The 25,668-nt window shown below is 39.6% G+C and overlaps 1 long non-coding RNA gene across 2 annotated transcripts in view; it reads right to left on the minus strand.

Moving 5' to 3' along the window:
- Positions 1–12,274, minus strand: part of LOC129526507 (uncharacterized) — a 31,438-nt gene extending 19,164 nt beyond the window's left edge. Inside the window, exons 1-2 of one of the 2 annotated variants that reach the window (XR_008671168.2) lie at positions 12,174–12,274; positions 8,217–8,455 (exon numbers count right to left, since the gene is read on the minus strand). This is a non-coding gene — a long non-coding RNA (uncharacterized lncRNA). Of the gene's footprint in view, positions 1–8,216; positions 8,456–11,363; positions 11,439–12,173 lie in introns of those variants that run through there. The other variant, XR_008671167.2, reaches the window with a different exon arrangement.
- Between the last annotated feature and the right edge of the window lie 13,394 nt (positions 12,275–25,668).

Consider the following 25,668-nt stretch of genomic DNA (forward strand, 5'->3'; position numbering starts at 1 on the left):
ACATTCTGCAGTTGGCTTGTTAGGAAACTATTTGTCTGGGAATAATCTGGTCTACAATCTTGTGGGAAAAGAATACCCAGACATTTAAATAACAGACCTAAGTATGAATCCATTCCCCAAACTGTGAAGTTGAAGACTGAATTTTAAAATTGGCTTTCAGATATCAAATTTTATAAAAAATGAATTGACATTGATATTGTGAAACATTGATATTCCACAAATGAGATCTATTAAATTGAGGTGCAACATGGTATTGAAAACTAACTATGAGAGTATTGCACTATCGGAATTGCACAAATATCTTGAGAAAAGTTACTTTCAATATAAAAAGCAGTAAGCAAAGATTTTAACTGTAAGTTATTGTCATCCAGGAATAATTGTTTCCTGTTTCTAATCTTTCTTTCCTGGAAGTAAGCTTCAGTAGTGTTACTGCAGGCCTGTCTTTATTCATCCAGCTCTTAGAGAGATGGAGTATTTTATTTAATTGTCATCTTTGAGAAGAATCAGTGAACCTACTTGACGTGGCTCCAACTGTTTTTCTGTTGAGAATGAGCCTATGTGTAAGTAGTCAGGCTTCTTGCCTGTAAGGAGGCCTAAAGTCTAGCACTGCCCCCACCTAAAACCGTGTCTTCTGGCCTAATTTCTATCAGTAACAGGTTATATTTTGGCTTCCCACTGAATCTGTTTTGTTGATCTCAAATTGTTCTAAGCAGAGTATAGAATAATGGTGCCATTTATTGGGGAGTAACCCTCAGAAACCTCAAAATTTGGTATATTCACCAGGAACATTGAGAAATAATAATAAAAGAGAAAGTTTGGAAGGAGAAAGTTTTTGTGCATCCAGGGCCTACAAATGTGGGTCTTGGACTTTAGGGAATAAATGTATTGAGTATAATAGTTTATAGAGACTTATAGAGACTTATAATAGTTTATAGAGACTTATTTTAGGTCAAACTGATTTTTACTTGTTTGCATTTGGCTTTGAACTTCTATAGCCTGGGAAGAAAGTTCTGGCTGTCATGAGGAATTTTAAGCTTGGCAGGTGACTGCAACCTATGACTTTTGCAACTCATGTGAGAAAATAAGACACAGTCCTTTAGCTGTGTTGGGTGCTTCAGGTAGAGACTGTTTTAGCTTAATGCACAGACCAACCTTGTCCTAAATTGAGACAAGATTCCATTGTAGAGAAGAGTTTTACAGGCGTTTTAAACATTGGTGGTCAGAAGAATATTTGCCACTTTTAAACTGCAAGGCAACTAGCTCTGCATGTATAACAGAGCACTAGAGGGGCTCTAGGTCTACATGGTTAGTACCAAGACCAGCTAGATAATCTAGATTGGGTATTCCAGATTCAAGAGAAGACCTCTTTCAGGATCAAGGAGGGCTGTGAAGGCACCTGCTAACCTTTCATGTGGCATTTCCACAGACTTTTAAGACTCCCTCTCCCATTATAGAATCCCAAATTGGCTCTGAATACATTAATATCTTAAGTTCTAACCCTGACTTGCTATCTGAGACCCAAATTGTGATTTCACCATAGATGTGCATTAGACTTTCTTTATTAATTAGGAAATAAGAGATGTGAACTCTTATTAAATAGAAAGAAATTGCTATCCCCTTGAGACAGAAAATCAACTAAATGACATTATTAGAAACCCAAACACAAGGATATCAAAGTATTCTGTGCCTGCAACTGGTTGCCTCCAATTATCCCATTTGCTCAAGAAAAGAAAAAACTAGAGTGGTTAAAAGATGGTACTTCAGTTCCATTAAATCCAGAAACAGAGGAAGATTAATAAAGGAAAGTAGGCAGGATAGGCTGGAGGAAGAGATTATTTATTCACTAAGAAAGAGTACAGGGAGAAAGGTACGTTGAAGATGGAGTTAGGCCAACATACAAGGGGCAGAAAAAGGTACCTAAATTCTAACTGCTTTTAAAGAGGGAAGTATATGTTTGTTGTTACTAAATCATAAATGGTGTATGGAACCCAAGAGAGAGAAGTCCAGGATGATAAATCCAAGAAAACCCAAGTCACTGAGAGGTGACTTTCTAAACCCACAGGACCTCACTTGGAGCAACTGGGGAACTACTACTTAAAGACTGGAACAGCTGTACCAAGGAGTTGTAGAAATCTGGACAGACTTAGAAAATGCATAAGAGATATTCAAAGCATTTCTTACATGAGTTTCCAAGTGACACAGTCATCACAGGGAGATACAAGCATTGCATTTACTCTGAGAGAACTTACTGACCTTAGTTGATGAATTTATGAAATTAGGATCTTAATGGAAGGTAGTAGAAAGATATGAAGAAATGTAGATGTGACAATCAGAGACCAAGTTCAGGTTTTTGTTAACTGTCTGATGGAAGAATCTCTCTTGGGGAGATTATCCGTGTCATTGAGATTATGGTAAACAAAATCTGAACGGTGAACAGGGAGCTTGTTGATTTCTTCTCTCTTACTGTGGTAGACCTCACAGATGAATCCAGAGTAGTTATAAAAATAATTGCTGGGACGGAAAGCAAAGACAAAGTAAATGGAAGGGAGCCACTCAGTTCCTGCAGGCAGCATTAGCTCTTACATAGACTAGAGAAGAAAAAGGACTGGTTTAAGAAGTAGACTAAATTGTTAAGAAACTCAAGTAGCCTTGAAAGGGGTTGGGGACTAGCACAGGGAAGTTAAATACCAATGCATCAGAAATTTAATTTCAGAAGCAACAAAACTGCTTTAGTGCAGGAATCTATTAGTGGTGATTCTTCAGCTAAGACGAATTTTATGAATGAAGAAGTCTTTCCTAGCAGAATGGGTTTCATGTCCCAAGTAGTTCCATAGCTACAGATGGTGGAAATAGCCCCTGTGGCACAGGACTAGGAATGGCTGCCCCTGAGAGATGGTGCAGGTGTGGCATGGATTAGAGACTGAATCTAGGGCACCATCAAGGGCTTAAAAACCTAAGATTCTATGGGAAAATGGAAATAGAGGTTCTGGGTATGCTTGATGGGAAGAAAGAACCCACAGTGATTTTGGGGACTGGCTGCTGCTATTTCAGATGTCTATTTCAAGTTTGCAAGGAGACAGAAATGCCTGAAATGATACTATTAAAAAAGAAGGAAGAACCAAGGCCATAGTTTAGATATACCCCAGGGCCAACTGCCCATAACCATGTAGTCAAAACTTAAGTCATCCTGATTTCCCCATAATGCTAGCTCTAATCATGATGGAAACAGAACATAAGCTCTATGAACATGGTTCAGTTGAAATCAAAACAATCGACGAGACAAATGAGCTTAAACAACTCTACTTCCCTAAAAAGGATGGTAATATACAACAGGCAAGAAAAAAAAGGTTAAAATACTCCTCCTTTGTGCTTTATAATCTGCACTGTGGCTGCTTTACTTGAGGCTTCTTACTGCTTTCAGTTTGAAGTCTCCCAGTTTGAGAACTGTTCTTAGTGTGCACAATAAACTTTTAACATTTTTTCTAAGTTGATCTGATTTTATATTTCTTAATGCTCCGAGCAAGCACACAGGAAACATAGATGGAATTTTTTTCCCACAAAAATGGAAATGTAAAGAAATGGTGTCTATGTGCCTTATTTTCTTTACCCAGTCTACCATTGACGGGCATTTAGGTTGATTCCATGTCTTTGCTATTGTGAATAGTGCTGCAGTGAACGTATGTGTGTGTGTCTTTATGACAGAAGGATTTATAATCCTTTGGTATATACCAGTAATGGGATTGCTTGGTGGAATGATAGTTCTATTTTTAGGTCTTTGAGGAAGTGCCACACTGCATTCCACAATGGTTGAACTAATTTACCCTCCCACCAGCAGTGTATAAGCATTCCCTTTTCTCTGCAACCTTGCCAGCACTGGTTATTTTTTGATTTTTTAACAATAGCCATTTTGAGTGATGTGAGATGGTATCTCATTGTGGCTTTGATTTACATTTCTTTCATGATCAGTGATGCTGAACTTTTTTTCATATGCTTGTTGGCTGTATGTGTGTCTTCTTTTGAAAAGTGTCTGTTCATGTCCTTTGCCCATTTTTAATGAGCTTGTTTTTGTCTTGTAAATTTAAGTTTTTTATAAGAGAAGAGATGGACACAGACAGGTAAACAGCAGACACTGGAGCCCACCAGAAGGTGGAGGGTGGGAGGAGAAGAGGATCAGGAAAAATAACGAATGGGTATTAGGCTTAATACCTGGATGATGAAATAATCTGTACAACAAACACCCATGACACAAATTTACCTATGTAACAAACCTGCACATGTATACCTGAACTTAAAATAAAAGTTAAAAAACTGATATGGAAATGTAATTGTAAATGGTAAATGCAAAATAAACATATTCCTGGGAGAATATTTTTCCACTGGGCTTAAGTAAGCAAGTTGTGGAATACAGACAGTTGGTCTTGAATGAGACGTCTGTTGAGATTGACTCCAGAAAGATTTTCCTTTTCTCTCAGATACCAGGATTACTGGGGTCCTGGTAGCTCTGGTTCTGGAAATGCAATTTTGCCTGGAATAATTGACCTTTGCGCAGGAGATTGGCTTTCTAAATTGGGTGCGTGTGACAAAGGGGTGTGGTTATTTTGTGAGTCCTGTTAGCTGTTTTGATTCTTTAAAAGTAAGGCCCCTGAGAGACTGGGCATTGAATTACTATGACTTGAGAGGCTTTGGAAGCTCCAGACCCATTGCAGAGAGAGACAGGTGGTTACTGGAGGAACCTCAACTCTACCCAGACAGCAAATCCTGCCAACTAAGCCTGTGGAAAAGATGATATGAAGGGGAAGGGTATTTGTTTTGTAAGTGGACTTTGTACTCTGAATTTTAATATGTGGGGCAAGAGAATTTTATTTCAAACTTTAGTTCTTTTAGATTTTCATGTCTTTGAACTTAAACTTGTAAAGCAATCTAATCTTTAGATATAAATTTATTCCTTGGAATTTAATAATAGCAAGGAAATTGTCTTCAAATAAGAGGCATCTCTTTATAGACGTTTGGTTATTGGAATATCTTCAAGATAGCGTCCAATCTCATTGCAGAATCTCTGACATGCTACATTAGACAGTATGCCTGGACATAATTTTGGACAGAAAATAGAATAGGGGATACATTTTCAGCTCTTCCTACAGAATGGACTCAAAGCTGACATACGGAATGTATGGTTCTGACTCACTGCAGATTCTTCTGGGGATGACATTTAAGCCGCCTGCCCTTGGAACCTCAAGGAAACACAAGTCAGCAGAGCTCAGTGCAGGGTGTGGGCTCATGGAGATGGGAGCAATGCTCTCCCAAGGCAATCAGCATCTCTGGCTGACCATAGGCTTCATGTTTAAGCCCAATGAATTAAGAAGATGAAAAACTGGGGAGTGTTAGTGGGGCTAACATTAAAATTAATATTTTTGCTTCATTTTCTCCTCTTTTGTTTGAACGTTTGATATAAATCTTGGCTCTCTTTGCTCATTAAAACCCAGTGTGGTAACCTTTTCAGAGTCCTTAATTTCCTAATATGAAATGTGATTCAATTCAACAAACAGTTGTTCAGCACTTATTGTATATTTCTGTTCTGGGTACTAGGAATATAGAAATAAATAATATTGCATTAGATGCTGACTTTATTTACATGTTTGAGTCCAATAATATAAAAATACATAAATCTTAAGGACAGCATGAAGAGAAAGTGATCATCCTGTCTGGGAGTTTGGAGGTAGACAGCTTTCATCAAAAAGGGAATTTTTGAGCACAATGGTTAAGCAGAGAAAGTGTATTTTTAACAGAGGGACTGGCACATAATTAACACATGGGGAAATGATGTGCATGTTTTATCAAGATACTAACATGAGTTGACAGTTCCTGAGGATAATTTCTATATTGTGAAATAAGGATGGAGCGGAAGGGACCAGATCATAACCATCTCGGAAGCTGAGATGTGGACATTATTTTATGGATGACCAGCCTTAATCCAGAGAGATTTGATCAAGTTTACAAAATAGAGCAGCTTGGCCAAATGACTTCTCCATTTCTTTTTAGCTTCACAGTCTTCTGTTTTGTGTCTTGGTCCCCTACTGTAGCTTGAGAATACTTAATTCTCAGCTATTCCAAATCAGCAGGTACCACACCGTATTTGGTAGGGTTAGGTTTGGCTGCATATAACAGAAAAACCCATAATAAAGAATAATGGTAGATTAAACATGACAGAATTGTGTTTTCCTCAGGTAAAAGCAATTCTGCGGCTAGTCTGGCAACTTGGCAAAATTGTTGGTAACCAGGCCCCTTCCCACTCTTCACTGCACAAGCCCAGGAGCATGAACTTGTCCTCATGTTCTGAGATGGCAGTTGAAGCCCCAGATAATCACGTTCATGTTCCAGGATGGAAACTTTTAAGAAGATTTCCTAGAGGCACCTGATACACTTTTACTTATTTCTCAATGGCAAGAATTTGGATCCACGGTCATACCTACGGTTGGAGAACAGTGGGGCATATGATTGCACTGATTAATTTTTTTTATCGAGAAAAAGTGGAAAATAAATATTGAGATAGACAATTAGCTATCTCTATTCTATCCATGGAAAAATGAGATATTTATCTATCTATTTAAGTGGAAATGAACATGGTAGGCTATCAAAGATTAGAGAAAGAATTTATCCCCAAAATTGTTTTTCTAATTCTGTTTCTTGGACATCTCTTTTTCTGTCAACTGTAGCATCGCAGTCCCTGAATTTGAAACTCCATTCACAACATACAGTATACACATCCTCAACTGCTGAGTGCACACTCAGTCGTATGTGTCCACAGCATCCTTCTCTCCCTGACTTCTGGGACTTTGGATGAACTGTGTTGACTGTTTCCACATCCTTTCACATTTATTGTTCCTGGTATAAACGAAATGCCACAAATACACCATGATTTTATTTGACACTCAAAAGTCAGGCTTTTGAGACTCAAAAATAACCTTTTGCTTCATGTTTGCTGTGAGAGTCAAAACTCCATTATAAAACTCGGAAGCTGAGCATGAACTCTAAATCTGTATCATCTTTTCCCCAAGGCAACATCTAAAGGCCTAAAAGAGAATTGCGATGCAAAACAAGAATTTTGAGGGATAATAAATGCATTGGTTAATAACAAACCAACCCAACATACTTATAATAGAGACGATAATCAATCTAAATGCCCAATAATTAAAACTAGACGTAACATTATGATGAAAAGTATAAAGTCATTAAATATTTTGAAGGATTGTAAATAATATCAAAACATTTATATTTTAATGAGTGAAGAGAACAGTATATAAAAGTGACTATGTATAGAGATGACAAGTTTAGAAGTATACTCAGAAAAGTTATGAGGAAAAGGAGCCTAATTTTAGCAGTGATTGGGTGGCAGACTATGGATAATTCCTATTTTTTGTTTTCTAAATTTTCCCTCTGAGGAACATGAATTATTTTTATAATAAAGCATTATTAGGATGCACATATATATATATGTGTGCATATATTTACAGTTTGAAATAAAAAATAAAGTTGCCATTCCATACGTAATGGTGGATAAATGACTCACTTCTGTCTGGGCATGTCATGGACTGAATTTTGTCCCCAGTGGTGGATAAATGACTCACTTCTGTCTGGGCATATTATGGACTGAATTTTGTCCCCATCACCCCCAAATTCATATGTTGAAGCCCTAACCACCAATATGAATATGACTATATATGGAGATAGGGCCTTTCAGGAGGTAATTAAGGTTGAATGATGTCATAAGGATGTGGCCCTAATCTAATAGGACTGGTGACCTCATAAGATGAGGAAGAGACAGCAGGGGCATGCATAGATGAAAGACCATGTGAGGACACAGCTTGAAGGTGGTCATCTGCAAGCCAAGGGGACAGGCCTCAGGAGAAGCCAACCCTGCAGTCACTTGGATCTTGGACTTGCAGCCTCCAGAACCATGAGAAAAATATGTTTCTGTTGTTTAAGCCACTCCACCTGTGGCATTTTGTTTTGGCAGCTGGAGGAGACTAAGTGTGTTGCACTTTTTTTTTTTCTTTTGAGAAGGAAAAAAGCCAGGAGAGAAACTTGAAGTAGCAAAATGGGGACTCAGGAAAACCAAGGGAAGGAGGAGGATGGAGGCTTTTGGCCACCACACACTCGCTTGGAGGGCTAGAATTTGCCCTCCATGACTGCACAAACACATTTTTAAAGACATCTACCTTTGAGTGCTCCAGATGTTTGAATCAGTGACTGTATTGCTCCTTACTTGTCCCCTCTGCAGAGGAGGCATTCCCAGTTGCCTCCAATGTGCATCCTGTGACTTGGACCCCAGACTTCTCTTCCTTCTGGCTGCCTGCTTTGGATGTGTTTTTGCTTATCCCTCGGCTTTTTAATGTGACAATCGACTCCGCATGTGTCCCAGGCAGCTGTGAGGAGAGAGAAACTCCTTGTTCTTTCCCTGCAGGCCAAGGCAAGGAGAGAAGAAAGGGAAATGAACCATGTTATATTTCTGTCTGCAGCATGATTCCCTGTCATGATTTTCCTCCAATCAGGGAAGGTTACTTTGGCAACCACCAATTAATGTCCCTTTAAATAACTTCCTCCTGGTTAGTGATACTTCATTTTCATAAAACCAGCAAGTCCCGCAGAGATGTCTTAAAGTAGCCAAATCCTTTTTTTTCCCTTTCTCATTACTTAAAAAACATATTAAATATATATATATATTTTTTTACCAGGTCTTGCTCTGTTACCCAGGCTGGAGTGCAGTGGTATGATCCTAGCTCATTGCAGGCTACTGCTGGGCTCAAGTGATCCTCCCGCCTCAGCCTCCTGAGTAGCTGAGACCACAGGCCAGAGCCACCATACCCAGCTGAGAAACATATTTGAACAGATCACATAACATTTTAAAATATATTGGCATAAAAGTGAAATATACTAGTTAAAGCTTCATGTCATTGTCCTTAAAACATACTAAGGGGAAAAAGATTTGTAAAATATAAAAATAGAGGTTGCATGTCAATTTCAAGATTTCTTAGAGCATTGATGATAAACTTTATTTTAATGCGGTGTTGATTTAATAATATCAGTAAAGTGATCTCTATATTTTACAAGCATATTAATTGTTGCTGACTGCAGGATGACTTTGAAAAGGGAGGCTGGGTGTGGTGGCTCATGCCTGTAATCCCAGCACTTTGGGAGGCCGAGGCGGGCGGATCACCTGAGGTCAGGAGTTTGAGACCAGCCTGGCCAACATGCTGAAACTCTGTCTCTACTAAAAATAGAAAAATTAGCCAGGCATGGTGAATTAGCCGGGTGTGGTGGTGGGCACCTGTAATTCCAGCTATTCAGGAGGCTGAGGCAGGAGAATCTCTTGAACCCAGGAGGTGGAGTTTGCAGGGAGCCGAGATCATGCCACTTCGTTCCAGCCTAGGTGACAAGAGCAAAACTCCATCTCAAAAAAAAGAAAAAGGGAAAAATGATCACATTTTTGTGTTTGAAGTAGCATGTACAATCACTGCACTTCAATGGCAAGGAGGTAGTTCAACCTGTGAGAACACACACACCTCCACTTAGAGGCTCCCAAAATGATTTTTCACTTAACAATTTTGTACTGACACTGTGCCATACCAAAGCACTGCAACCAATTACAGGTATTTACTGCAGAATACCCTTTGCAGTAAAACTAACCCTGAAAATGTAAGCAATTGTTTTTATGAGCAATAGAAATGCCTATTCTGGAAGCTCTAAAAAACATTAAATTTTACTTCAGGTGTAGAAATTTGCCTGTGAAAATATGCTTCTTGCAATTTCAGATGATACAGTAATTCACAGGATTATCAAAACAATGCTGTTGAACAGCAGTATAGATTTATTTAGTTCTATACGTCTCACCTTTAGACATTTTAAGATGAAGTGTTTGTCCTTTCAATTAATGAAAAATGTTTTCCCTTCCACTTAGCTAAGTCGCTCAGGTCTCTAGCCCAGTTGGCATTTTCTCCCAGATATTTGGCTGAGTGCCATACTGAAGAATTAGGTCTGGTAATTAAATCCAATCTCAGCAAAGTTTTTTTTTTTTTTTTTGTCTGACACTTTATTTAGGTTTTATGCAAAATGGAATCCCATAGGGACAGAGAATGAACATGTTGTGAAGTATAATTGCAATGAAATATATTTAACAGTTATTTTTGAAGAAAACGCTTAGAGATTTCCCGTGACTTGAATCAGCTTCAGTGTCTTTATGCAACTTTTTCCATTAATGCTTCCCATCGTTTATAATTAGATTAGACATATTCATCTATTTTCTGCTGGTTTTCTACATTAATAAGCTGCTTTTGTCAATGATTTTATGTAAATCAGTATGTTTCCCACTGATTCATACACACACATGTCAAAATATTTTAAAAGCGAGACATGTTATAGGTTAAAATATACAGGTAAATATAATATGTATGTATTACATATTCATGTATTTTTGACATTGTATGTTTTGATATATTCATATATCTTCATATACATATTGAAAAGCATATCTTCTATAGCTGTGTCTTAAATTTTCAAGTATTTTGATCACTTTCTGCAATTGACAATTTAAATGTTCCCAAATTATACAAGGAGAAGGAAAATCAGGATCTAAAAATATAATGAGGGTTGCTGTTTTGGAGTCACCTCTAAGGCCATCTTACTTAGTCCCTTTCCCAAGTTTCCAGCTGCACTGTTTCATCATAGAATGGAATTTACAAATTGCCTCCCAATGCTGTCAGATTCTATTATTTATAATAAATTAATTCTTACATGAGTTTCTAAGAAAAGTTGTGAAAATAATTTTCTGGAGGTCCTTACGTATAGTGTTTCCCACAGAGAATGTGTGCGTCTGTTTTGCTGGTTAGTTGGTTAGCATGATTTTGTACCTAGAAGTACAGTCTTTGGAATGATGTTCCTTCCAGTCATAAAGTGCTTTTAACTGATAGACAGTTTTTCATCACAATAGTTATAACTGCATCAGTAATATAATGAGTGAAAACAATACATACATATATACACAATGCACATATGCAGATATGAATCTCATGCACAAAATCAGGCAGTTAAGAAAAGACCGTTTTCATTATTTCTGTCTCTGGGTTTAATTTCTGTTTGGGGTCCTCACTCTGCTAGGTAACAGACAGTTCATCTTCATGCACATAGTACTCTTCCCCACCCTGCCTAGGTTGCATTTATGGGAGGAGGATGGGTGTTTGGGAGAAGGCAACATGGCTTTGCAATATTCAGGTACTGAGTGGAGCCATATGTTCTGTGGGTCTGTGTCATTTAACCACACCTGCATCAGCTGAGCCATTCTCATTCCCATCAGTCTTAAGTCATTTTACCCAGGTAATTGCTGTGTTTTCCTGGTTGCAACCATAAGAATTCTGTCTCTGTACAGAGGCTGTCCATGCTGTCCATGTGGTTGGCTTCTCCCTGGTACAATGACATCATTCTCTTGCTTGATACTGCATGGATACACAGGCCCTCCATGAAACCACTAAGTCCTTTGTTCCAGATTTGTTACTGCCCTGCTGTATAAGTACTCTATGCTTTTTGTATGTGAGGTTGAGAACCCTGGGATCTTGCCAATTTTCAGAGTTCTACTGGGCATGGGGCACAGATTTCCTCTACTCTCAGTCTCCCAAACATCTCTCCAGAGGTTTTTGTCATTTCTGCCACCTCCTCTCTCTGACTTAGTGTATTAGTCCATTTGCACTGCTATAAAGGAATACCTAAGACTGGATAATTTATAAGGAGAAGAGGTTTATTTTGGCTCATGGTTCTGCAGCCTGTACAAGCATGTCACCAACATCTGCGTGGCTTCTGGTGAGGGTCTCAGGAAGCTTCCACTCATGGTGGAAGGCGATGGGGGACCTGGAGTATCACATTGTGAGAGAGGGAGTGAGAGAACGAGGGAGGAGGTGCCAGGCTCCTTTAAACAAACAGGTCTCCTGTGAACTCATAGAATGATAAATCATTCATTACCCTGAGGACAGCACCAAGACCTTCCTAAGGGACCTGCCTTCCTAACCCAAACACCCCCTCCCACTAGGCCCACCTCTAACATTGGGGATCACATTTCAAAATGAGATTTGGAGGGGACAATTATCCAACCATATCATTTAGCCAAAGAATGGAAAGGCTAGGCCTACCTAGAATATCCTCTCAAGAACACGACTGGCATCTAATTGTTGTATCCTCTTTCTCTTGTTCTGTCTTCTTTCAGTTCTTGGATTCTTTAGTTAGTTCAGCTGAGAGTAGAGGGTTAGGAATTGGAAGATGGAATAGCATGAACAGTGATGCTGAAGTGAGCTCATGAAGGGTGGATATGAGAGTGAGTGGAAACTTGTGATTATGTTGGGGAGTGTGACTGGAGGTCAGGGGTGACCTGGAGATCTGTTTGGAGAGTTATAGGGCTGGGAGTAAGTTGAGGAGATCACCAGTAGTCTCGAGTTTTCAAACTATAGAATTTTTTTCTTTAGGGTAATGAGAAGCCTTTGGAAATTATTGAGCAGAAAGTGATATAATCCAATAAATGGTATAGATTTTAGATACTTTATGGAGTTATTTGATAGGGGATCACATTTCAACATGAGATTTGGAGGGGACAACTCAAATATGATTCCAAGAACCTAACCTGAGCTATGGTGAGTTATGCAGGAGGAAGGGGAGTTCTGTCTTGGACATATGATGTTGCAGAGGCAATTTTGAGATGTAAAGAGAGGTAAAGCCTGGGGATGTATTGATGAAAATAATCGATTGATTGTAGCTCAAACCGTGGAAATAGAGAAGAAAGAGAACAAAATTCATTTTGGAAGAGTGAGGAACAGTCAAACTGGACAAAGATGCAAAATTAGAAGAATGAAGACATAGAAACATAGAAGGAGGATTTCTAAATAGGAGTGTTATCACCAGCATCAGTTGTTGCTGGAGAGGTTTCCAGGGATATAGTGGTTTCACAGTGCACAGTAATCCTCCCAATTCAAAACACCTGAAAGTTCTATAAAAAATATGAAAAAAAATTTCTATAATGATTGTGGAAATTGGGAAAGTAAGGGGAATTTGTTGCATGGTGCCTTTGCCTAAGGGAGTTGCCTTGTAAGAAGCTGTTGTTTCCTTTGTGCTCACCCTCTCTAGTGACAGCTCTAGGTCTGGAATGGGAATGCATGGATTGAGTGTGTGTGATGGAGGAGTTGGTGCCTGAGAAATTACAAAGGCAAACCTAGGTGGAGAAAGCTGGCATAAGAAAAGAGTAACAGGACTTTGCTAAATTCTTATGAGCAAAATCTACAGGGAAATGAATTCTGAGGAAGCTCTACCAAGGAGGGAAAAGCATAATTATAGATCAGTGTATTTATCAATCAATCAATCAATTATAAATCAACCCATTTATCATTGTGGGCTCACATCCCAGAGATTCTGGATTCAATGTGCTAGACCAAACAGCAAGAAATAGTTCTCATTGTTGACTTGGCTAGTTGAATAAAACCTAGGTTCAACAGAGGTGTAAATAAACTTTATCTGTCAGAAAATACTCAGTGTGGCCAGGTGTGGTGGCTCACACCTGTAATCCCAGCACTTTGGGAGGCTGAGGCGGGTGGATCACCTGAGGTCGGGAGTTCGAGACCAGCCTGACCAACATGGAGAAACCCTGTCTAACATGGAGAAACCCTGTCTGTACTAAAAATACACACAAAAAATTAGCTGAGCGTGGTGGCTCATGCCTATAATCCCAGCTACTCAGGAGGCTGAGGCAGAAGAATTGCTTGAACCCGGGAGGTGGAGGTTGCAGTGAGCCGAGATCACGCCATTGCACTCCAGCCTGGGCAACAAGAGTGAGACTCCATCTCAAAAAAAACAAAACAAAATGAAACTCGGTGTACCATAGACTATGTCTACCAGAGACAATAGTTCTTGGTTGGCTAATCAAGTGTGGTTCCCCTAACTACATCCTCCAAGAGGTCTTAGAAGGAACTGTCTTCACCAACGCTTTCACAAATATATTGTTGAGGTGAGCACCTTTGAGATGTGGTCCAGGGGTTTTTTCTGTAGGCAGAGATGCCAATGGGAAGTGCTGCAGGGGCAATGATCTCATAAACTCAATGGGAAGCACCCAGAGACCCAAGCAAGTAATAGCAGTTATTTGGGAGAGGTAACATGGTGTGCTTACCTTCATGGTCAGCTGGAAGGGTGTGATCCATACAGTTTGGAGGTGGATAATTGATCATGAGTTATTTGATTGGAAGCTCACTATAGCTTTCTTAATGAATTCAAATACGAAATAAAACCATCTCTAGGTGTTGCAAAGAGTCCTGACTTGAGCTTTTGTAATGGAGAGTCACTGTGCCTCATACAGTTCTCAGCCCTGAGCCACATCAAAAAGCTGGAGTCCCTTGAGTAAAGGCAGGTCTGAGCCCCCTCAGAAAAGGCCCGATAGAAAGTCACAAGGGGATACTCTTTATATTTCTACTGGTTTTTCCTTAAAAGCCTTCTTGGTAGTGATTTACCATGGTAACTGGGCCCTGGGAAAAAGGAAATACCTAAATATTCTAAGGGAATATTTTCCAATGGCTCTAATCTAGACTAATTTCTGAAATTCCACTAAGGCCTACCAGGAGGAATAGGTATTTAAAAAGCCAGATGATAATTAGGGTCCAGTTTAGGGTAAATAGGGTAAATAATCATGTTTTTGAACATGGTTATTCATTCTTGTACATATGTGTACATATAAATATTATATATGTATACATAAGTGTGCATATTCTATACAATTGGAATAGATTTCCTGAGTAATTGGCAAATATCTTCATAAGTTTCCTGATCTACGAAGGAAGGACTGTTACAGTAGGAAGGGCCAACTGGAAGTTTAAGTGCAATAAAAGAAACAAGGCAATGCTAATACTCTTGGAGTTCCCAGATCTCATCCCATCCGCATCACTAGAAGCAGTTAGCTTTATAGAATAGTGCAATGGACAATGGAATACTTAATAATAGTGCCAATACCCGATTTTACAAAATCCAGAATACACTCTAAACTGTCAACTGAAACACGGTACTCTTTCTTCCATACTCAGAGATATGCATGTCCAGGAATAATGAATTGGAAATGGGAATTGATTCTCTAACTGGTAAAGTAATGACCCACCTATAAAGCTTGCTTTCTTTCCCTGTGATTCTGTTAATCATTTTAGTACCTCAAGGAGAAATGCTTCTTCCAGTGGATGTACTAACAGTTTTCAGAAGAATTGGAGAGTAAACTTAATCATTTTAAGCCACTCATGCTTCTGAGAGAAGAGGGGAAAATAAGAATTGTGGGATGATTGATTCTGACTGTCAGGAGGAAATAGGGCCTCACTACCCAAAAGAGATGAGTGTAGATGATTCCCTGGGCAGCATCCTATTATTACTTTATCAAGTGGTGAAAATTAATGAAAAACTACAGCTGCCCCCTACAGGCCAGACCCACCAGGGCTGCGATCTCCCAGATGGGAAGGAAGGTTTGTGTCACCCATGAGCTAAAGACCCCACACCGGTTACTATGTTGGCTGAAGATGAAAGGAAGATGAATTGTACAGTAGTGGGGAGAAATCACAACTATCAGCTACAACCCCCAGACTCATAGTTCCTTCTTTACCACGTCATGTATACATTGGTATATTTTGACTAATTTTCTTTGTCTTTCCTTCCTCCCTACTATGCCATTTAAAAAATGAGTTTTGTTGGTTAATTTTACATTTCAGGCCACTGGCTACAGAATATTAAGGTGGAATCCAACAGAAATAGAGAGGAAAATGATATCAGTCAGAGCTGTTAGACTTTGAGCTGGAGGCAGTAACTGACAAGGCTTAGGGTTGCCTTCCTTTGCTGGGAGAGCTTGAAAATGTCTTGATTGTTTAAGGAACATTGCATCATATGAGGCATAAGTTTTTAAGTGAAGAACATACGTGGATATCAGGTACGAAGATAACTGGACCTGTGCAGGACATCAGCTATTGTTCGGAAAGTCAAGCTCCAACACCCTTCCCTTCCATTTATGCAGAGACCTTTAAAATGTGAGTCTTGGTGGAAGGGAGGCCTCACTTCCCATTACAGAAGCTGAAATTGAGGCAGGAGAGTAGGGTCTGGAGGCAGGGAAACTAAGGCTGATTCACACTTACTTCCTAGAACTGAATCAAAAGGAAAAACCCACTTCTCCACACCCAACTTACAAAGGGATAAGAGGCTACTAACTTTGCACTGCCTCACAGATGAAAAATGGAAAGTACCTTTGATTGGTTCCCTCCTGCAACCAATCAGGCTGGTCATGGGGCAAGTCTTCACTTGTAACTTTGTAACTTCAGCCTCTGATTGGTCACCTATCACAACTAATCAGACTGGCTGTGGGCCACTCCTTCATTTACATAGGGCGTAACTAAGTAACCAGTGGGAAACCTCTAAAGGATATTTAAACCCCAGAAAATTCTGTAACCAGTGCTCTTGAGTGGCTTGCTGGAGCCTGCTCCCACTCTGTGGAGTGTACGGGAGTGTACTTTCATTTCAATAGCTCTGTGATTTTGTTGCTTCATTGTTTTGTTGCTTTGTTTGTGAATATTGCCCAATTCCTTGTTCAAAATATCAAGAACCTGGATGACTCAAAGTCAAGACCCTCCACAGGTAACAAAAAGGCCAGACACTCCTTTCCCGTGGCCTCTTCTCCTGGAATATGTGTCCATTGCCTAGGCTTAAATATTCAAATGTTCCAGTGATAAAAAGCCAGGTGAGAAGTGTTTCTGGGTGCTAGTTTGAGAATAAGTGTGGAATCCAGCAAGGGCAGTGGCTAGTGTCAAAATCCTGGAGGCAGGAACAGGAGGTGTCTGGTGATGGTGACACTGAGTTCTTACTGTCAGCAGTGGTGGTCACCAGAGGTGGCTTTCTGACAAAATGTGCCTGGTTCCCTGCTGTTCACTCTACTCCGGTCCTGCCCATTTTCTCAGCCTGGATTCTCTGGCCTTTTTGCTGATTGAGTTAATGACACAATATCCTTTCGGCAAATGCCTTTTCTGCTTCATTAAGTTAGTGATGTTTGGTCTCCATTGCTTGTAACCAAGAGCCTTGACCTTTACAAGACTGATTCATGGATAACATTTGATTTCCATCTAGGGACAGGGAACCACAAAAAATTGAGAGATGTATAAAAAACTGTGTAGATTTTTTTTTTTTTTAGGGGTAGGGGGCATGATTGTTGTTTTGTTTACTCAACTGCTTTTTTTCACAGAAGAAACTAAAAAATATAAAAATGGAATGACTTCTATCAATAGAAAATACAGTCCTTTTCAGGAAGATTAATGTTTATCTGCAAAGAAAGATATTGTTGAATGTCTCTTGTGCCATCTGTTCCCAAAGTTCTCCCTTCTGTCTCACCTCCAGTGTGAGTTCTTTGCCTTTCTTTTCCTCGTCTAGTTTTGCTACTGGATGGGGCTGGCCTGGGAGGAAAAGGGGAAGGAGAAGTGGGTGCTTCAAATCCTGCAGGGAAAGTGGGGAGAGAGACAAGGACTTCATTATTCAGACCTTTTCACATTGCGAGAGTTAATCTTTTCCTAGCATATGTCTGGTGTCTTAATATGCTAAAATAATGACTATCACCTTCTTAACTTCAAGTCACATCCTAGAAGGCTTCCATTGGATTACTTAAGCCTTCAGAGGCTGAGCAAGTTGAGCAAGATGGTCAGTGTAAAAAACCTGATGCTGTACAAGTCTCGGAGAAAGAAGTATACCAGTCTAACTTGCTTATCCTTGTTTGGTGGTTCCACAAAGGGAAAGAGCAATCCTTGATCAAATGGACAAAATACCATGAGTGAGCTACTGTCAGATTTGCTAAGTACTTAGAATCTAGTTCTTAAAGGTGTGCTCGGAATATTTTGGATTCTGTTTTGATTTTGGTGAAAATTCTCATAAAATCTGACAGATTGAAAGCAATGAACAGCTCAGCTTCATAAAAAATCATTTGCATGGAACTGGTGAAGGGCAAAGCATTGCCTGGTTGTCTTCAGCTCACTTCCAGTGCCAGGTGCCTGGGTGGGCTTGTTTATTCAGAAGAAATGAAACATAAATTGGCAGGATCCCTTTAATCCATTTAATTTTCTCTCGTGTGTACAGAATGGGGACAGGTGTGAAAAGTGATCTATTTTGTTGGAAAATTCAAGTCACATGACATCTCAATGATGGCAAAATAAGAAATAGCTGACATCATGTTTCTAAATATACAACATTTTGCAACAGCCACCTGGAGCAAAAACAGAAAGGTTGAGAAGGCAGAATAATGACTTTTTGTCTCTGGAAGGCATCCATGTTCAACAGTCTGTCAGGAAGAGAGACAGGTGGGGCTGGCTCGCCACCTGGGGTGAAGGCTGCTGCAGGACTTTTATTAAAATTATTGCACAGGAGTGGAGAAGATAAACACTCAGTGGGTGCAGTGGAACAGCCGGCCCATATGTCTGGCTAGAACTAAGGTCTTTCTCTAAAATAAACCTACCTAAGGTAGCACCATTGTTTTTGTTTGTTTGTTTGTTCTGTTTCGTTTTGTTTTTCCAAAAAAATCTTGTATACTAGTCAAACAGATCCCAGGACTTATAAATGCATTTAATATGCCTCTATGTCTTCAGTACCAATGTCTGGAATTTATTATCTGGCTTTATCATTGCTTGAGGTATAATAGGCGAAGGAGAATATAAATTAAAATTGAGAATATCATCAGGAGGACAAGGAGGATATTAAGTGTCTCTGTGCTTTTCACACTGTGTCCCCTGTAGACCCTCAGAGTTAGAAGGCACTAAAGAGTTAACTAGTGGAGCCCTCTGGTATATGGTAAATCAAGGCCCAGAGAGGCAGTGTGACTTATTTGAAATCACACAGCTAGTAATGTCAGAGACAAAATTGGAACCGAAGTGTTCTGATTTTCAGTCCTTTGGTCTTTGTAACTAGAGAACACAGCTTCATACTTGTGTTAGTTTTACATAGCTGCCATAACAAATAACCATAAATCAAGTGGCTCAAAACAACCCACATTTATCCTCTTACTGTTCTGGAGCTCAGAGTCTGCAGTCATTCTCACTGGATTAAAGTCAAGGTGTCAGCAGGGCTGGTTGCTCCCAGAAGCTCCAGGGAAGAATCCGTGTCTGTGCCTTTTCCAGCTTCCAGAGGCCTTTTGCAATCGTTGGTTAATGATCCCTTCCTCTTATCCCTCCAACTTCTTGCTTTTATCATCCCACCTCCTGACTCTGCTGCCCTCCTGCTGCCCTCTTCCAACTACCCTTGTGATGACATTGGCCACAGCCAGCTAATCTGGGATAATCTCCCACCTCCAGATGCTTCATTTAATCACATCTGCATAGTTCCTCTCATCATGTAGGGTGACATATTCACAGGTTCCAGGGAGCAAGACGTGGACATCTCTGGAGGCCATTATTCTGCTCACCACATCCCTCTACCTTGCATTATCGCCTCTCCCATTCTCTGAAAACAAACAATATAGAAGGCAGAAGAGATTTCTGGAGCCTAAACCATGTAGTAACATTTATGTAACATTGGGGCCATTCTCTTCACTTGGCATGGCAGCTTTGACACTTAGTCTCCCTGACCTCTGGATGAGCAGAAGGGCCGGTATCCCCACTATTTTACAGATTAGTAAAAGCAAAACATTTAAGATTTTGGTTCAGTTAGAGACTGTGGTTCAGTTAGAGTTCTTAAAGCATACCTGCTTGTACCAAGTAGTATTTAGTAGTAGTCAGTATTTACAATAGTATTTCAAAGTCCTTTGGTTCTTAATCATTTTATTAACCTTCAGACAGGAGGTTTCATTTGTTTCTTCAATTTTTTTTCTTTTATCTTTGTGGCAAGAGATAAGAGAACTCTTGCCTAATATCTACTTGTTTGTTCGACTTCATGTCCCTGGGCTGTGACAAAGGGCAGAGTGTGTGGTAATGAAAACTTATTCATAATCTTAAATACGATGTAAGTGGCTGAATTGGAAAGGGAGATGCCCATTACCAAAGGCACTGGAGGGGAGAAGGCCTTATTAGTGCTGGAAGGTCGTCAGCATGGAGAGTTCAGACACATCTGTGCTATTCACATACAGTGTAAACTCATCACTCTTGGAATTTAATTCTTGGGAGATGATTGAAAGAGGTAGTAAAAATATTTACAACTTATATGAACTTTACCAGTCTCCAAATATTCTGAACATTTGGCATTATATTTTATTAAAAATAAACAGCCGGGTGCGGTGGCTCACACCTGTAATCCCAGCACTTTGGGAGGCCAAGGCGGGCGGATCACCTGAGGTTGGGAGTTCGAGACCAGCCTGACCAACATGGAGAAACCCCGTTTCTACTAAAAATAAAAAATTAGCCAGGCGTGGTGGCACACGCCTGTAATACCAGCTACTCGGGAGGCTGAGGCTGGAGAATCGCTTGAACCTGGGAGGTGGAGGTTGCAGTGAGCTGAGATGGCACCACTGTACTCCAGGCTGGGCAACAAGAGTGAAACTACCTCTCAAAAACAAACAAACAAACAAAACAAAAAACAAAACAGAACAAAAAAACAAAAAAGAAACCAAACTCCCCCCCCCCCCCCAAAATACATAGTAGGCACTCAATAAATGTTTGAATGTTTGCAGGGTGTTGAATGAATGAGTGAATCATTGGTGATTGTTTCTCTCTGAAAAATAAATGAATGTTTTCATTTGGGCTTGTATGTTTCCTCTACATTCAGTGATGACTTAAAGAGCCAATTAACTTTTAAAGTTGGGCTAAACAACCTAGGCCTGTGACTAGAAAGGGCTAGATTTGGTTTGTTTAGGAGACAAAATTGAGGGAAAAGATTTCTATGAACCTAATAGGGTCCTCGAGAATGTTTCAAATATTAGCAAAGAAATTTATCCTATCAATCCAATGTCTCAGTGACCAACTCTACACCTCCAGTCTTCTTATATGCAATGGGGTGGAGGAGGCGTTGCCAAGTTTAGAGGGGGTTGTGGAGCCCAGGGACAATCATTGAGTCAGAACCAACAAATGTTCGAGCAACCCTCATGTCCCAGGCCTTTTTAAAGATATTATTTCATGAAATTCCACAACTGTGTGAAATAGATGTTGCACCCATTTTACAGATTTAGAAAAGTTCGAGGAAGATTAAGTGACCTGATAAAGTGGAAGATTTAACTATTTCAAAGCGCCTGTTTTTCAACTCCAAATACTCTGCTGTTTTGACTTCACTGTGGCTTATTATTATACCAGAAATTTCTGTTGGGCAAAGGGACAGAGAAGACATCCATGGAGTGTCTGAGAAGTGAGATCATTACTTTGATACATCTTTAAAACGTTTTAGGGTAACAAACTGACAGAGAGAGGATATGTTTAACTTTTGGTTTTGCAAAGGGACATGAAAGCAGGCACTCTAGATTCTGGTGCCTTGAATCTTGGGTCCACCGTTTACCCATGGTGAGACTTTGAACAAGACCCTTCACCCTCTTTTGCTCCATCTCCTCATCTTTAGACCAGGCCCCTGTTGTTGATGAGGGTAAATAGGATAGTCTATGTGATGTTGCTTAGTTCATGGCTCACAGGAAATGCTCCGGTAACTGCCTGAAATAATTACGTTGAGGCGGTCAGAGTCCTTTAAAAATGTTTATTCATTTTAATCAGAGATAGTCTTCCTTTAAGCATCTTTCCTCTTTAAATAGTCTTAAGATTCTGAAGTTGTAGATTATTATTTTGGGGATGAATAGACTTGTCCGTCAAAATTTAATGCTTTTGTATATAAAAATTTTCACTCTAATTCTAATCTCCCTATAAAACTTTAATGTTATTATTGCTCTTTCTCTGCAACATTTTCAAAGCATCTTACTTTGGGAATAACTTTAATTTATGCGCCATCATCCTCTTCTGGACCACACATAAAGAGAGAAGTTGCATGCTAATTATGATTATTCCATAACGAAATGAGCTAAATAACAACATGCCATCATTCTATTCTACCACACACTAACTAATCATAGCTCAATTATTAACAAACTCAACTGTGACAGCAGAGGCAGCGTGATGGGGACACTGGGCCAGCAATGCCACTAACTAGATGGGTGCTTCTTTTTGTTTGTTTGTTTTTTTGTTTTTTGGGACAGAGTCTCACTCTGTTATCCAGGCTGGAGTGCAGTGGTGCAATCTCGGCTAACTGCAAGCTCCGCCTTCCAGGTTCCAGTGATTCTCCTGCCTCAGCCTCCTGTGTAGCTGGGATTACAGGCATGCGCCACCATGCCTGGCTAATTTTTTGTATTTTTATTGGAGACGGGGTTTCACCACATTGGCCAAGCTGGTCTCAAACTTCTGACCTCAGGTGATCCACCCGCCTTGGTCTCCCAAAGTTGTGGGATTAAAGGCGTGAGCCACCATGCCCAGCCACTAGCTGGGTGCTTCCTCTCCAAACTATCTGCTTTCTCCTTCCATCTGAGCTCTATGATTGGAAGTAGGCTGTAAATCCAACTGAGAATGATTCAGTCCATGAGGAAATATATACCTGGAAAATGACCCTCCAGATGGTAAACCTAAATAAAATCCTTTGCTCCATAATGGAAGTAGACAAGGCAACTGGCTTGTCTGGTTTAAGTGCCTCACTTCTGTTTAGAGCCATATATTCAGGTTGATTCCCTTCCAACTATTTCTCCTGCTTTGTGTTAGCTAACCATGGGAAACGTTGAACTTGGAGATAGGATCCCATTTTTATTTTAATGTTATCCAGTGCATGGAGTAAGGATCTTGAAAGTCCACCTGTGCTTTTGGTATTGAAAATGCAGCAGCGGATTAAGACTTTACCCGGCGTCTTCCAAAAGGCCACAAGATGGGGATGTTACTCCATACACTTAGATCTTTTCATTCATTCTACAAATAATTATTGAGCACCTACTATGTGCCTGGCATTGTGCCACGCGTTGGTAATACAGTGATGAATAAAACAAACCTTGCTAATGGAGGTTATGGAGTCTCATAGAGAAGGCAGATGTTTGAAGGTGGATTTATTAGCATACTTACTACTGCGATGACAAAAATAGAGGGGGCCATAGGGTGCATAATAGGGACCCGAAAGCCAGTTTGGGGAGGGCCTGGAGAGAACTCATGGAAGATTCCCTAAAGGAAACAATATGTAAGCTGAGACCTGCAGAATGATGAAGCATTACCCAGGAGTAGCTATAATCTAGGCAGAGGAGTGGCATGCCCAGAGACCCAGCAGGGAAAGCAAACTTGGTCCTTTAAATAAACTGAAAAATGTTAAACTTTTCATTTAACTTTTCAGAAGCCTATGAGTAGACAATGGTAAAGAGTTGAGGCTGGGCCAAACCAAGAAGGGACTTGAAGGCCACATAACAATCCTTAGGACAGTGGTAAGGCGAGTCCTCTTTCACTCACTTGCCTACTTGAAAGGTCTTTCTTACCTTCCTCCAACCAGCATGATCCCAATTCACCTCAGGTTTCAAGGCTCAGGGGCCCTCTAGGAAATGGGCACTGATCCACCAAGCCTGGGTTAGGAGCCTCTCCTGGGGGTGCCGTTGCATGTTATATGTTCCCTGTCAATCACTCATGGAGCAACTGTCACAGACAGGACGTGGGCTCAGCTGACAGGTTTGAGTCCTGCTTTTTTGGCTCGTGGCATTGGGCAGATTCCTGGCCTCAGTTTCCTGAAGCTAATCATAGCAGCCCTCTGAGAGGGTTTTGTGAAACAACTTGAAAGTGTTTAGTATATTGCTGGGCACATAGTATGTGTTTCATAAATGTTAACTATTGATTTTGATTATCCTAAGCGTTAACTACTGATATCCGTTATCCTGGATTGCAGCTTCTTAATCACTTGTCTGCTTCTCCTATTGTATCCAAAGATTCTTGAAGACAGGGACCTTATTTTATTTTATTATTTCAGTTCCCACTCCTACCACCATGCCTGGAGTAAAGGAAGTTTTGATCAATAGTTACCCAATAAATGAGCATACTCAGCATATTCAAACAGTTTAAACAATTAGCTCGCAGGTGATACAGCTGAAGATACAGCTGCTGGAGAAGCGCTTCCGTGGTCTGTCCTGTCAGGGAACTGGCAGATGGGATCTCCCTGAAGGCAAAAAGCACCCCTGACTCAATTTTAATATCCTCACTTTATTTTTCAAAGTTTTTGTTGACCATCCTTATTTTAATCAATGTTCATTGCTTTCTGAATTTGAGTGGTTTTATGAAACTCACTTAATCTTAAAAACTTTAACTCAGTGAGAGTATTCATATTTTTATCTTAATCCATTTTAAATAATTTAGAAACGTGTTTAGTAGTATATAAATTCCCTTTTACTTGAATTTTAGAAAACTGAGCCATAGATAGTTTATTTAAATTAATATAATCACTTAGACATTTGGGAACAATGTGACTAGCAATTTATTTTAGAATTTCTAACACATGAGAAGGTATTGAACTGACCTCCAAAAATGTGTACATCTTGTCGTAGTTGAACGAGCATGGGATTATAAATGAGAGGTTGGAATCTACTCTTGGGTTTGCCTTAAATAAGCTTTGCAGCATTGGGAAGTCGATTTTCTTTTATGAACCTCTATCTTATCTCTGAACTTGGCCAGGTCGAGCTAGATTTCAGCTAATGTTCTCTCTGAGCTCCCAAATCCCATGGTTTGCTCTCTTTCTGTTCAGATGATAAACCAGTGCGCTTTTCGCAAAAAAGCCTGGTGTCTATATAAATGCAGTGGATGAAAAGCAGACACTGATTTCTCTTTTCACTATAACACTTTTATTGCAATTTTGCTTTCCTGGGGAGGAGGCAAGATAACAGCTGAAAGCTACTATTTATTGATGGCTTACTAAATCAGGCTAAGTGCTTACATGCATTATCCAATTGGATTCATAGGAACTTCATGATATAGGTAGTATTATTAGCAGCCACATTTTTACTTGTGAGAAGGCTGAGGTTCAGAGAGGTTGAGTGACTTAGCCAAAGTCACACAGCATTAAGGAGTAGAGGTAAGCTGATTATGCGGCCCACTGTCTTAGCCATTATGCTGTATTGACTGTTTCTTATAGAGGGTCTACTCTTTGTCAGGCTCTGTGGTAGGCATTCCACAGACATTCTTTCATTAAATGATCACAGTGCTCCTATGGAGAAAATCTCATTAACTGCATGCATTTTCTTTGTAAGAGCAGTAAGAAATGATAGGACCAAGGTATATTAAGGAGAATTAGAGCTCACAAACATAAACAGGAAGAACCTGACACTTTGATATGGAAGCTGTTTAAGGAATATGAATGTCATTCTACAGGCTATAGCTTTCCTCTGAGTTAGACTGTTTGTCATTATCTATAAAGCCAGCCACTACTTTGTCTGATTTTTTTTTATTCTGGCATTAATAAAAATGAAAAGCTTTTATTATGTTATTACATAGTAGTTTGTATAATAAACATTGTATTATGATGGATTATAAACATTTTACAATAGATTATAATAAAATAAGTTTATATATAATATATAATATATGGCGCTTTGAATTTTTTAAATTCCGAAATTAAAAAGAAAATGAAAAGGTTTTATTATTATATAATGTAGTTTATATAATATATGAATATGTTGTTATAATG

This window comes from Gorilla gorilla, chromosome 14, assembly GCF_029281585.2.
Source record: "Gorilla gorilla gorilla isolate KB3781 chromosome 14, NHGRI_mGorGor1-v2.1_pri, whole genome shotgun sequence".
NCBI lineage: Eukaryota > Metazoa > Chordata > Mammalia > Primates > Hominidae > Gorilla > Gorilla gorilla.